The sequence below is a fragment of the Solanum tuberosum genome, unplaced genomic scaffold (genome assembly GCF_000226075.1).
Source record: "Solanum tuberosum cultivar DM 1-3 516 R44 unplaced genomic scaffold, SolTub_3.0 scf00053, whole genome shotgun sequence".
Lineage (NCBI taxonomy): Eukaryota > Viridiplantae > Streptophyta > Magnoliopsida > Solanales > Solanaceae > Solanum > Solanum tuberosum.
Genome location: NW_006238979.1, coordinates 602,293 through 617,598, shown reverse-complemented (window position 1 = coordinate 617,598; position 15,306 = coordinate 602,293).

Below are 15,306 nucleotides of genomic sequence, written 5' to 3'. Positions count from 1 at the left end.
ATCAACGCAATCTTGGGCATGTCCACAAATATTGGGGATCACTGCCAGCACTTGATAAGAACAAAGAAGCTGGATGAGATGAAAAAGTGGTTAGCCCCACTAATTTCAGATGAGACTCTGAAGTGGTTGGCGAAAGGAGTTCCGATTGAAAAGAAAGAACTAAACATAGCCGCAAGGTTCTGGTTCGATTTTATCAGCAGCACAATTATGCGATACCAGAATGAGTCGATCATTCGCCTTGCAAAGGCAACTTGCCTGGGTTGCATCATAGAAGAGACTTAGATAAACTTGGGTACAATCATTGCTTCAGAGATACTCATGCGTGCAAGACAAAGCCGAACCTCACTTCCATTCCCAGTCTTGATCATAGAATTATGCAAATGAGCTCGAGTGCCGGGTGCCTCAAGATGCCAAGAAGGATGTTGAAGTGATGCCCACAGCTTCTACAGATATCTAAAGGATCAAAACTGAGTACCTTAAGGATCAAGCAGAAAGGAATAAGGCAGCATCGATGGAGTTAGTAAACACAGAATCATCACCTGCAGAGACACCTCTACCTACTCCGGCCCCTGGGTCTTCAGATATATCTATTACCACTTCTACTCCTATTGATACTCCAGGTTCTTCTGCTGCTGCACGGTCTCCCAGACCCACTGTTGTTGCTGCTGTTTCTCGGCCTCCACTCACCCAGGCTTCCCTACTCCGGATGGGATAGCTGGCCCTTTCTGTTGGTCATCGGGTTGCCAGTCTAGAGACCTCTGTTCCAAGCATGATCCAGATTTCCCTAGCTGATGATGTGACACGTCTGAACACTATCATTGATGCCCTGGCGGCCAGGATAGCGGTGTGCGAGCACAACCAAGGGACCCCAGAGGAGGTAACGTCTTTAAAAACTGCCATTGCTGAGCTGCGAAAAGATGTAAACCACCTGAAGTACACCGCTGTGTCCATGGTCTTTGGAACCGTGGAAATTCCATATGTGCCTGAGATGTCTCAGACCACCACTAGACATGGGGATAGAGTGGAGCAGACAGCCGATCCTGAGTTAGAAGCAAAGACTGATGAAGATATGCATGAAGAGACTGAGGAAGCTGCAGATGAAGACCTGACTGAGATGGAAGAAATTATGATAGATGATATAGTGCAAGCTTCCATAGCACCTGTTGCTGGATTTAGTGGAGCTGGCCCTTTTGGAGTTACTCCGGGCATTGAAGCCCGGGCAGATGGAGCGACCGATTAGCCAGGATCACCTCTTTACCTTTCTCTCTGTCTTTCTTTATTTTACATTTCAGAATCTGTGTTATTTGCATTTGAGGACAATTTGCTTTCATTTGTGGTGGGGTAAGTCCCACCTTTGTGTGTTGTTAATGTTCGTATTTTGTTTATACTTGGGCTTTGTGCTTGAATTTTGTTAAATACTGTTTCTGTGGATGTTTGAGCTTATGGCTTCTTTTATTTTAAATTGCAAAATGATTTTGACCCGTCCGAAATTTTTTGCGACCTCTCGTGTGTTGAATGTGGCTGTTCTTTTGCAAAATTTAAGTCTCGGTTCCGATCAATATCGATGACTTGAATAGTGCTCACAATTGAACAAACATGAATGTGCAACTACGATGAGGCCAAATGAAGTTTAATAGACAATATGTGAACTCTTTGCATCTCGTTATGACTAGCCTAGTATCGAATTGAGTCTTTTGTGATGCTCATTGCACACTAGCGAAAGTGTGGAGTCTTGTTTGACTGATAGTATCAATGCCTAGTGTCATGAGCTTACTTGTGAACTATGCATGATAGATCCTAGAATTTTCCCCGTTGGTCCGGTCAACTAAGTGATGCTATCTCTTGATATGATCTTAGGCAACTTCTAAAAGTGTGAGCCAATTTAACATATACCTCTTTTGTGACCCACCTTGTGAGTGTGTGAACCCCTTTTGAACACCCCTTGAGCCTTCCCTTTCTTTGGAAGAAACTTGATGTAAACAATGACCTTTCTTTATGCATCACCCATAATCCTCATAAAGTTGTGGTTAATTGAATAGCCAACTTAGGCCAAAAGCCTGGCCTAAGTTGGGGGTGTGTTGAAAAGATACGGGCAAGTTAAGAAGTGCAAGGAAAGTCTCCTCTTACCCAATGGTTTTGAGAAAAATGGAACCCCTCCATAGAAAAATATATATATAAAAAAGAGAGAAAATAGAAAGAAAAAGAAAAAGAATGAAAAGAAAAGAGAAAAGAGAAAGAATAAAAAAAAAGTTGTGAAATAAAGTACAAAAGAAATGGGGTCCCAACAATCCAATGGAAACGGAATAATAGGATGACTTATGAGCACTAAAGAGAATGATGAAGGAAAAGGAAAAGAAGTGTTGTGAGCACCACATTTCATGAGGATGAAATTCACTGAGCCTTAAATGACCATACCTTTGCACTCAGCCCTATTACAAGCCTTGAAAAGATCCTTTTGATCTTGAGTGAGCTGAAACAAATGTTGATTGGATAATACGGGCAAACCTATGGGTGAAATTATGCATTGTTTTTTCTTTGTGAGTGTGAGTGTTGCATCTGATTCCGAAGCTTTTTAACTGTGAACCATTGTGTGAATATGGAATCATTCCTTGTGTGAGGGCATTTGAACACTTTGGTTGAGCTTGAACTTACATTTGAAGCAAGTATTGTGAGCATGAGATTCTTTGATATTGGTGAGTCACAACTTGAATCTTTGAGTGCACATTTGATCTTTGCATAAATAAATTGAGTCTTGTTGTGTGCATTCATGATTGAATCTTGTGTAGCACTGTTCGAGACACCCTTTTTGAACGGCTCAACTTGAGTTTGCTTGAGGACAAACAAAATTTTAAGTTGGGAGTGTTGATGAGTCCACGAATTAGACTTATTTAGGGCTATATTTTGATAGAATTAGTGTCCTCAAATGCTTATTTTATCTCAATATCTGATGGAAACCATTAAGTTTCAGGTATTTGGAGTTTGAGGGAAAGCATGGACACTACTTGGGGAAAAAGAGGGAACAAAAGGCAGCTGAAAGAACGAAGAAATAAAGATCTGAGAATCGCCGAACCCATTCGGTGAGTCGCCAAAAGATCTTATCCTCGCCTTTTGTTCTAGTGTGCTGAGCCTTGAAGGAAAAGATCAAATCGGCGGTGAAAAGGAGCAGTCGTCATATCGCCGAGCAGTTTCGCGAAGCTTTACTATGTCGCCCAATGATCCAAACACGACGATGCTGAAGGATAGTGCAAGACGACGATGAAACCGACCAAATGGCGGATCGCTGAGTTGATCAGTGATCTCGACTAATGACGTCGAATGATCCGCTGCAACACAGATTTTTGAAAACTATAAATACTCGTTGAGAGTTGTAGCTTAGTATCAAATTTTTAATATAGAAGTTTTAAAACATAGAATTTTGAGTTCTAAGTTTGAAGAGGGTTTTGAAGAACTTGAAGATTCAAAGGGTTTCAACTCCAAGAATTTGGACTTGGGGCTTGTGGATTCTTCATTCTTTGCTTGTTTTGAGACTTAAATCTGCATACCCATTTGAATGCAAACTTCATTTTTGGTATAATTTCTATCTCTTTTACATGTCTAGCTAAAAACTCCAATTCTTAGGGTGTGATTTTGTGTAATATGGGTTAGATTATCTGTTGGGTCTTACTTGTTGATGGTTTATTTGTTGTGTAAATGTGATTTCGTTTAGTAGTTATGGTGGAACTTAATGAAATGGTAGTTGCAAATACGATTTCACCTTTGTGTTTTTCGGCTTGCTCGAGAGAGAGGTTGTAAAACTAAGACTACTAAATTGATGGCCGATAGGAGTGAGTCGACATGAGGTTCAGCTCGAGAGAGTGAACCCTAGTCCTTCTCCCACACACTCAGCTTAAGAGAGTGAGTGGTCTAAGTTGGAGGCTGTTCTTCATACGGCAAGTGGGTGTCCGAGAGGAACCCATTTGATTCGAGGTAAGTTGCTCGAGAGAGAATTTACCCCACTATAGTCTAGCCTAGTCACAAATATTCATTGGATTTATTGTCAAAAGCATGTACCCAATAGTTTAGTTTATCCCGTATTCCTATCACATCCCAAGAATCCCCTCTCCTTGATTTAGTACCATTTGCATTGTTGCTTGTTTTTACTTACTTGTGACAAACCCCCATCATTAATTGACACTTTTGTGTCACCCTTTAAATTTAACATGTTTATATTCGATAATATTTTTAGCTATGACTAATTAGAACTTGATTTTATATTTCTATTAATTCTCAAGCCCACTCCCTTGGGACTCGACCCCAACCCTTGGTTGGGTTACTATACTATTAGACGATTGTAGACACTTGCATTCGAAGTTGTGTCTTGATTACACAAACATCACAGACAACTATTTAGATCTATTACTTTTCAAACAAAAAGCAACACAACAACAACATTAAGCAACAATCTCAGTACGAAAACTAATTCTCAAAAAGGTCATTCACTATAACGTTTCAAATCTAATTCTAAGATCCATTCTGAATTATCAGAAAATATTAGGCACAACACCATGTGAAAGCCTAATTTAAAAAACATCAAGTAAATCTTTCATTCATGTGCCTACATTCGATTTGTTCATTTAAGTGTAGCAAATTTCATCAAACGCATGATATTATTGTGTACCCATGATTTTGTAGACAACTATTTAGAGCTAAAAAATTTCTTTCAAAAAGCAACACAGTAACAACGTTAAACAAAAGAAAGTAAAGAAGATTATTGAATCTAGTGAAGACAACGTAGCGTAGGACTCCAGGATATTGGAAGTTGAACATGCTCAAAAGATGCCTAAAACTTTTAGCTTTTATCATTCGACGCCGACCCGCCATTTCTTTTCTTCAATAATGCCTTCGCTTTACTTTAAGACGCTATTTACCAAGGAAAAACTACCTTTTTTAAATGGAAGAAGCAGAAGAGGTGAACGAGCGGTGCGGTAACGAGCCGTAATTAAGAAATATGAGAGATTCTCAGTTGGAGCAGCCTACAGAAACTCATAGAGGACACACACTCAACCAAATTGCTGGCCGTGGAAAATGATCTGGAAAGTGAGAGTGCCCTTCAAGGTGGCTTGTTTTACTTGGCTCTTAGAAAAACAGGTTGTTCTCACATATGATAACTGGATGAAGAAGGACCTCCATTGGTGCTCTAGATTATTTTTTTTGTAAATGTGAGATATAGACAATAAATCATCTCTTTTTACATTGTAAGGAGACAGTAAATTTTGGCAGATTTTCATCAATATAAGGGGAATCAATTGGTCTATGCCAGGAAACATAAAGGAAAGCAGTTTATTCTGAGCATTTCAAGTTTTTCTTATGTGTCCATAAAATTAGTTAATAGACGATTATGCTAAGCACTGATCCTCCCTCACTATTTGTATAAGATTTCACTTACTCTATGATCTCTAAGCACTGATCGTCCCTCACTATTTGCATGAGATTTCGATTATCCTATGTCAGCTTAAGCCTTAGGTAACAGTGGTTTCAAAGCAGCAATTACATTTCCTAAATGGATTGGTAATAGTGGTTTCAAAGCAACAATTGTTTTTTTTTAAATGGATTGGTATCCATACAGATTTCAAAAAAGTCACACCTAAAAGGTATATATTTGATATTTACAATTATGAAATTATTGTTGGGCCAATATTTGAGAACCCAAAAGATCAGCAATAAAGAAATTCTTTGTATTGAGGAATATAAGTCATAGATTGTTATTATGTATAACTAAATAAAAGAACACATTAAATTTATTTTTAGAAAGACTCATGAGTTGGGCAAAGAACTTTGATACAATCTTTAGCAGATTAACTCAACGTATGAAGTGTGTCCAATATTACAATGCTCGAGTTTGATATAACAGGTAGATTTTGTTGAGCTAATTCAAGTACTTGAAGAATTTAAAGAAACTACTGCAGAGCATGAAATATATGTTGGGAACATGATAGAGATGGAAATTTTTGAGTAAGGGGGCTACGAAAAACACTATGAAATGTAATTGATATAAGGTTAGTCAGTTGGAAATAAATTTAGTGAAGTAAAACATGCAGAATGAAGGTTCAAGTTGTATTTTTTTATGTGATGTAACCTTTTAGTTGGTAACTTCTTTTACTCTGGTGAACAATCATCGATCAAGGGCATGTTCCTGAAGATACATAGAATTGGGCTTTGATGAGCGTTAGATGTAAATGGGTTCTTGAATCCTTCTACTTCTAAGCAAGTAGAAGAGCATGGAATTGAAAATAAATGAATGAAGACAGATTATAGCTAGTAAAAAGCAAACTAAAAATGGTATGCAACACATCTATTTGACTACAAAATGATTTGTGAAAGTAGATGGCTATTTGTTAGTTTAGTGGCAAATACTTCTTCATCTTGTAATATCATCAATTGATATTTCTTGTTTCCCTCTTTGTTGGTTTGGGGATGGCCTTTATCTACCACTTGGACTTTACAAGTCCACTCTTCTGTGCTCATGTCGATTTTGTTGATATTCAATCTTTCTGTCATGGCTGGAAACTAAGGCTAAAATATGCAAGCCAACATCATTAACGGAAGACGAATGGTATGAAATAGAAGGATATATAAGGTTAAATATTAGAGTACAATATTTTATCTACCTATCAAAAGTGTAAGATAGTTTCAAGAAAAAACTTTTTCAATAATTTCATCATAAACAATGTTATATGTAGATTTGTCATCATTGTTATCAGCTACGGTGGCCTTATCAGTATCTTAACACAATTGGAACTTTTGGCTCTTGATAAAGCAACATACAATTGACAATGAGAAAAGACAGGCTCACGTAAATAAATGCCAACAAAATCTAAAGTTTGGCCTTGTGCTTTATTAATTGTCATTGCAAAACACAATCGTATTGGAAATTTTATGCTTTTAAATGGAAGAGGTAATTTTTCATCTTCTGATGTTAGTAATGGTATTCTTGGAATGAACATATGTGTATTTTTAAAATCACTATTTGATATTGTGACGCTTATAATGTGTGATCTGAAATCATTACATATTAAGCGTGTACCATTGCATAAACCTTCACAAGGCTTTAGATTTCTTAGTGACATAATTGGACAATCTTTTTTTAACGTTAGTTTAATTTGTAAGGAGGTAAACCAACGGAATTTAAAGTATGCAGTAAATCTTCATATCCATTTTGATCTTTTGGATCTATGGTCTCATCAGTAGCTAGATATGTTTTTTCAATAGTTGGAAATTGAGTGATTAACATGTCATTTATTTCATCAATAAAATCATTTTTTGTTGTTAGAATAGCACAAGAAGTGATGAAAGAAATATTTGAGTAAGAGGTGTGCAAATTTGGATAAGTAACTTTAAATAAAAGGTTTGATGAATCTTTTTCATTCACGAATGGAATGATTTGAGAAAGGGGAGTTTCAATTTTGCCTTTATCAATTTTTCTTTCGGTTCCATTACCAATTCTCATTAAGTATTCACAAAAGGCTGAATCTGTCTTTGCATGCATGTTTTCTAGTAGTTGTAATTTTTCAAGTTGATTCCAAATTTGAGAGCATAGCAGACTTTCATGAATAAAGTCTTCTCTTTTTCCACTACGAATAACATGAAGAGTTTGCCTGAAATCATCACTATAAACAATAACTTTTCCGCTAAATAATATTCTTGTTTCCATTAAATCTTTCGAAAGTAAATCAAAAGCTTCAACTATTTCTTTTTTTTCCATTGAAATTCCATCCCATACTATAAGTTTTGCATCACGAATTAAAGATGCCAGAGAACTTTATTTACTGATGTTACAACTGAACTTTCCATCGATATTGAACAAAATAAATAAAGTTATCCAAAACTTATAGAGTTCTCTGGCATTAGTAAACTTTATTGATATCGATGGAAAGATATAGAGGAAGTTCTCACAAAAAAAGTTCAGTTATTCACACAAAATATAAAGTTCAGTTATCCACACAAAATATTTGGGAAATTCTCGATATAGTAACTTTTAGCGGTGTCATTTATTGTGTTCATTACAAAAAAATTAGTCAACATTATTTTTTGGATCATTGGATTATTTATAATTTTACTAATATTATCAGTACTTTTGAATGAAACAAGTTGTTCTCCATCGAGATGTAGTTGAAAATGCTATACATTTAGAGACATTTTATTGATATTAAAAGCAATTATACGTCATGCAGCCTTAGGTGCAGAAATCCATCTAGCCAATTGATATTTTTTTATCTCATCAACTTCTATATTTGTATCATTAGTATGAATCTAAAACACAATTTTATCATGTCCTTTACTTATGTACTTATAAATATATTTCACTACCTTAATATCTGAACAAATCTCAACGTTTATATGAAAATTATATTTGGATAATAAAAAAGAATTATGAGGGACAATCCACGAATTGTTAAGGAGATGTTTTCTTGTTTCCTCATAGTTTCCTGTATTGCGTCTTCTATAAATATGATATGAACTTTTTCCTTTTGTTGTTTCATTAGCAAGCTCTTTTGGATACTTAAACTTACAATATCCTTTTTTCATACCAGGACTTGTTGGATTTAGTTCACCGCAAGGTCCATGGATCATGTGTTGTATAACGAGTGAATATAAGTGAGGATTTATTTTAGGATTTGGTAATTTTGCACAAACAAATCGATCATAGGCTGTGTAAGTATTTTGAATCTTTCATCAAATATAATCAGAAAATGAGCATGAGGATGTCCTTGTTTCTGAAATTCTACTATGTACATATATGCCACAACTTTACCGAATACGTGTTTCTTTAATAAATCCTTTTTAGTTCCTCTAACTTTGCACGAAATATTCGACAAATTAAATCAGGTTTAGTTTGTGCTTCATCACTTGCTAGAAGGTTTTCTTTAATCTCTGGCCAAGAGGGGTTACATGTTATGGTTAAAAATATATCAGGTCTTCTAAAATGTTGAACCAATGCAATTACATCCATGTAACATCTACGCATATCTCTTGGCCGTCCTGTAAAGCTAAGAGGGAGAAATTTGTGTTTACCTACTTGTGAAGCATCTCTTTCACTTCGTTGCAGAACATCTAGCAGTCCTCTAAATATATCAGTTCTAAATAAATCCTGATTGAAAGAGGCAAAATCTAATCGTTGGGTTTCAATCTTTATCCATTAATCCACAATGGATTGTTGAAACAATAATTCTGAATGTAGAACTTTTCATAGTCTCTCATTTGAAGTTGATAACAGTAATATTCACGACAAGAGACACTATTTCTCTTACTTTTCCTCTTTAGATAGCTTTTAGCTTCTATATCAAGAAATCCATCAATTGTACCATATTTTTTACGCTTGGCAATTGTTCATTTTCACAATAATTTTGTCTAGAAGAAGAAGCACCTAAAGGATTAACTTTTTGAATACCACAATGCCATTCATTTTGACCACAACAATGGATACTGCAATGGATCATAACAACCGTAGTAATAATTTACCAATTGACTCTTATTGATATTTGTATATACACGAATATGCGGGGTGAGTGTATTACTTTCAGCATCTTGCTCTACCCATATTCCAACGACTTCTGATGTAGTTGGTAAGTTGTACACTCTTTGGTCTAAATCACCGTCAGATTTTAGAGCAATGTAAAAGTCACATAATTGTAGAATATTTATTAGTGATTTTAGGAATATGGAGTATGGATTAGTTTTTAATATTTCCATCAACTTTTGAACAATACCTTCATTTAGTTTGCTTGAACATGCCAGTTGATTCCTCAATTCATTTTTCACTATCAAAAAAATATAATTGTAGATTTCTTCCTTTTTCAGTAGCTAGTACTAAGTCATCTATAAAGTGATACATTTTTCCTTGAACTCGAAAGGTGGATATACCTTTATACTTTGTTGCTAGTTCTTTGTCATAATTAACTCCAAGAGATGTGAATGCAAAGATGTTGTTGTAAGTTTTTATATAAGTTCGGAACTGTTCAGACTCATTAGTATTTCCTAAATATAGATTTCTCAAGGTTTTTGGCACTTGATGTGAAATAAGCCGCACAACACCATTGCCACAACAAAATGCTGGTGTCTCATACTCAAATTGTTTTGCAGTGCAAAATTTACACCGAGGAACAATTTTTAGGGATAGCATAATTTGTTATTGGATGGACGATTTCCATGTGATTAACTTCTCTTGAACTACATCTTTCACAATATAGTTACTTCTTAAAATCAATTTTAGTTGGGAAAGATTAGTGTGAATTATAGCCTATCTAATTACTTTACCTGTAATAAGAGTTTTCTCATTTGAAACAGACACATTAGTACAGTGGTGGTGCTGGAGCTAGCACCAACGGAGGCATTACTCTCGGTAGCTGAGTTTGCCCGTGTCCGAGCTAGAAAGGTATCTTTCTTATTGGATTGTGTCAGTTTATATAATTCACGTTGTCTAGCCTTTTTATTAGCATGAACTTTTTCAGAATTCAGATTATTTCTATTACTTTTGTTTGACATTTGGAGAACCCTTATCTATCCTATATAAATTATATGTTTAATTATTTTCTTATTCAATGCACAAAAAACTTCAAAATAATGATAACAAATCAAACTATTATTTGTAGAATTCAGTAAAGACGGAGAAAATTAATGCAGAGGAAAAAAGAGAAATAACAATAACGGGTAGAAGAGAACATACCGGTAGCTGAAACTTTAATAGTAATAATTGCAAATCCTTAACTTCACACTGCACGCGAAAATAATTGTAAAAAGAATTTAATATTTTCTGTAATTTGTATTTATCAAATAGCATCTGCAATAGTTTACCTTAAACGTATGATATTAGTGTGTAGCCATGTGAATATATGAAAGCTTAGACAAACAAAACAACAGAAGCATTTGATAAATCTATCAATATATGAATTAGTTGATGGGTTCTGAGATAGCTTGATATTTCCAACCCAAAAAATTCTCCTACACTATTAATAAGAAAAATGTGGGCATATAATATTCCAATCATAGATCGAATCGTTGCCCTTACATGAAAGCTTGGAATTTTTTTAATTTATATCCTCTTCTACCTGTGTGTCATTTATCAACAACAAGTGCTCCTCATCAAAACTCACCAGCAACGATATTCCAACTAACACTACCAAATATAGCAAGAGAAATGTTTAGCCGAAAAGAACAAAACTCTAGTGCTTTACCTACCAGTTCCTTCCTCCAGAACCTTAAATTAAGCCTAAGGAAAGAATATAATAATACCCATAAAATTGAGAAAGACTACTAAAAATTAAAAATTCATATTAACTGAATTTTCGAGGGAGATGCAAATACGAAATTCTTTCACCTTTAAGTTGTTAAATGATAGAAGATGAAAAAATATGATCTCTTATTTTAAAGATGACAATGGTGACCCAAAAAATATTGTTGACCACACATTTAACTACTTCTCAAATTGCTTTACTATAGGTGTGAAAGGACACAATGTATTCAACTGCATCCTAGAAATCAACTATTAAGAAGAAAGCACACCACCAAAAATCAAAACTTAATAGTAAAAATAGAAATTGTAGCTTTGAAAAACTCTGTATGTTCTGTTTGCATAATTAATAGCAAAATGGATTATGATTAACATCCTAGACGAATTTTACATCGATAAAATATGGAAGATATGTTGATACGTAAAAAAACAAGTCTTATATCGCATTATTAATTAAAATCATATGAGTCTAGGCCCAAAGTGAATAATATCACTTATAAGTTGGATTGTTACCCATTGTATCAGAGTCACTCCACATGCAATCTTAGATGATGGTGGGCAAATCTCAACGAAAATTTTGAGCCCCTATGGGAGTAGGGTGTATATAACATTCTAGATGAATCTCATATCAACCAGAGATGGAACATATATTGAATATCTAAAGAAACAAGTCATAAAACATATTACACTCAACACCTATTAGAAAAACATATATTTACAAATAACCAATAAATATGCACATTATTGTGCACCTCAAGGTAATACAACTCACATAATGTATACGTCAATAGTGTACAACAAAACAAATGTGATTCAACTACTGCAGTTAAGTTATACAAAATGTGAATTGTACACTCCAAAGATATACAATGTATATCACTACTGCAGGCTGTAGTTAGGGATAGAAAACTTAGCCCATGGTAATATAAACCACCCAAATTTAAACTAATCAATAACCCATCAATTTATTAAGCAACTAACATGGCTGCAATAAGTTGCCCATTTTACCAGTCTGTACATCCTTTCCCACTTCTTTAAGGTTTTTAAGGAGACAACTCCAAGAATCGTTCTTTTTCCTTCATCCTCCATCCCTAATAGGATCAAGAGTTTTTTCCTATTAGCACTGCACATTCATATCCTCTCCACCTTCCCCTATTTTTTCTTTATCCTTTTGAATTTGAGTGTTTTATTTAATCTGATATGTTGGATTTTGAATACTAATTGGATGCCTAATTCTGGTTCCTTGTGTTGGGTTTTAAAGGTGTGAATAGGAAATGAAGGGTTGTGACTCTCCTGAAGAGTTGTGACTATGCCGAAGGCTTGTGAACTTTATGAAAAGTTGTGTCCTTTCTAAAGGGTTGTGACCATTTGAAAGGTTATGCCTTTTCCAAAGTGTTGTGACCTTTCTGAAAGGGTGTCTTCTTTCTGAAAGGTTGTCTTCTTTCCAAAGGGTTGTGACCTTTACCCTTTGTTGGCTATAAATATAGAGGTTTTCTCTCATTTTTCTGTATCGAATTCTTCTCTTCTTTTGCATACATTTCTTACAAAACAAAATCGATCAATCGTGTTTGTGTGTGTGATTCGTTGCTGTCATTTTGAGTTCGTTGAAATTATCGAAGTTTGAGGTACCGCTACTTCTTTAATGGTTAATCCATTTTATCTTGGGAGGAATTAATCTGCAACCTCGGATACTTGAGGGGATTAAATTTCTTAAGGACACACAGTGGGTTCTGTGGACTCGGATAGTTCTTTGTGTTTTTCTTTTCATCTTTTATTATTTCTGGTTTGCTAATCTGAATACAGGAGATAACAAGCTTAAGAAATTTAATGATGGTATTTTCTGTGGTAAGGAAATTACTTCTATTTTCTATGTTCTTTTTATTGGGGAAAAAACAAGATGAAAAAGAGAATTGTTTTATCATATGATAAAAGAGATTTGGGATGAATTAGTACTACTTTAGTATGTTCGAGTATAAATTTTGTAGTAAGTTTTCCTTGGATGGGTAAGATTATTATTATTTTCTTCCCAAGTGCATTCAAGCATTGCACCCCTTCAGTTTTCTTTTCAATGAGAAAAGTTATTTTGTGCATAAAGGCTAAGACGTGCACTTTAATTATTTTTCCTATATTCTTGGTTTTATATAACTATGAGAAGAAGTAAATGAACAGATGTTGTCTCCTAACAATATTTGAACATGAGTTTAGTGTCTCGTTGAAAATTCAATGTCTTCTAAGGAAAATTGAAATATGATAGAAACTGGAAAAGAAGGAAAAAATTAGCAAGAAAAGTGACTTGCATGGAATCATTGCTGACAAATAGAATGTGATTCAATGGGGGTAATAATAAGGTTTTATCTTTATTTCCCTTGATTTTTTTTTCCTATCCTTTATAAGTTATGAGATTTATTTCATAAATGTTAGGATAGATGATCATTATGTGATGATCTCAGAATATATCTTTATTAATATTAATATGTATTCTATTTAGAGGAGGAAAAAAAAAACTTTTATAGTTTTCTACTCCATGTGAAATTTGATTGTGTTTGACTTTTGGAGACTAAAATCTTCTGGATTTTTTTTTAGTCCTTTGGTTTGAAGAAAATAAGAACTTCACGAACAAATCAGATTATGCATTGGTTTGAAGAATATAGAAACTTCACCAATTTGTTAAATACTCTGTTTGAATGAATATTCTAACTTGAAGAGTACAAAATCTTCATCTGGAATATTAAGGCTAAATAATTTGAATAAGATAAAATCTTCATCGTTTGCTAGAAACATTGTTGTATTTGAGGTTTCTGAAAATTAAAACCTTTTCGGTTTACTACTCTGTCTGAATGTGAAACTGATGCGAAGAATATAAAAACTTCATCAGAATTCAAGGTTCATTCGGTTAACGATTAGAAGAATATAAAACTTCATCGTTAAACTAGAAACAAGTTGTATAAAGATTGAATCTTTATTGTTAGTATTCTAAATACTAAGTGGTTTGTCTAGTTGTGACAGAAAGGGAAAAAAACACTAGTGACATAAAATTAGTGATTTTTGTGCCTGCAATGGGTGCTTATATGGATTAAATCTCCAAAAGAAGGCTTCGTGTTGCCAATATGTATTTTGATAGTATACAATATGAAAGCATAGGAAAAAATATGTGGAAAATAATTTCAAATACTTGAAAAATATATTTGAGAACATATTTAAAATGTGGGGGGTTCTTTACTTATGATAAAGACAAAATTAGACTTACTATCTAATTTAAATTTAAAAGTACAAGAGATGAAATTTAATGACATTCTTGTATTATGTTAGACCCACAAAATTCTTCGAGTATATTTGATATTGTGGTCGTTGAGTCTCTCTTTACTAGTATATGATATAACTAGTATAAAACCACAAAATTATATTACTCGTTCAAAAGAATTGTATTCTTTGATGAAAAAGTGTCACTTAAAATATTGTGATTTTTGTTGTATTATTTGATGAAAAAGTGTCACTTAAAATATTGTGATTTTTCATAAAAAGATATGTCTATTTGTATAGACATGAACATTGGTGAAAAGTGATATGTTATGTTTTGTGTTGTAAAACAAACATTTGGGTCATATTGCCCTTATTGGACCGAAGAGACTATGGTCATGGGTAATTCTATAACAAATTGAATGTTATAGAAAGGTCCTTCTGAAAAGGACATATGGCAAGGTGTTGACTCTAAAAATGTCGAGAAAGTTATAAAAAGTAAAGAACAAAATATTTGTGGGAAAAGGTTACCTCACAGAAGGTCTTTCCAAACTTAGTATTTATGTTTGTTTTTACTTGCTTGAATCAAATTATTTGTGACATAAATGCTTAGGACATGTCAATTACAAAACCTTGCAAAAACTGATCAACTTAGAAGTTTTGCCTAACTTCTAGTACAATAAATCAAAATGTCAAGTATGTGTTGTTGAAAGGAAGTTTAATACCTTAGAATTGATTTACACTGACATTTGTGATATGAAGTCAACACCATCTCGTGGTGGGAAAAAGTGTTTCATAATTTT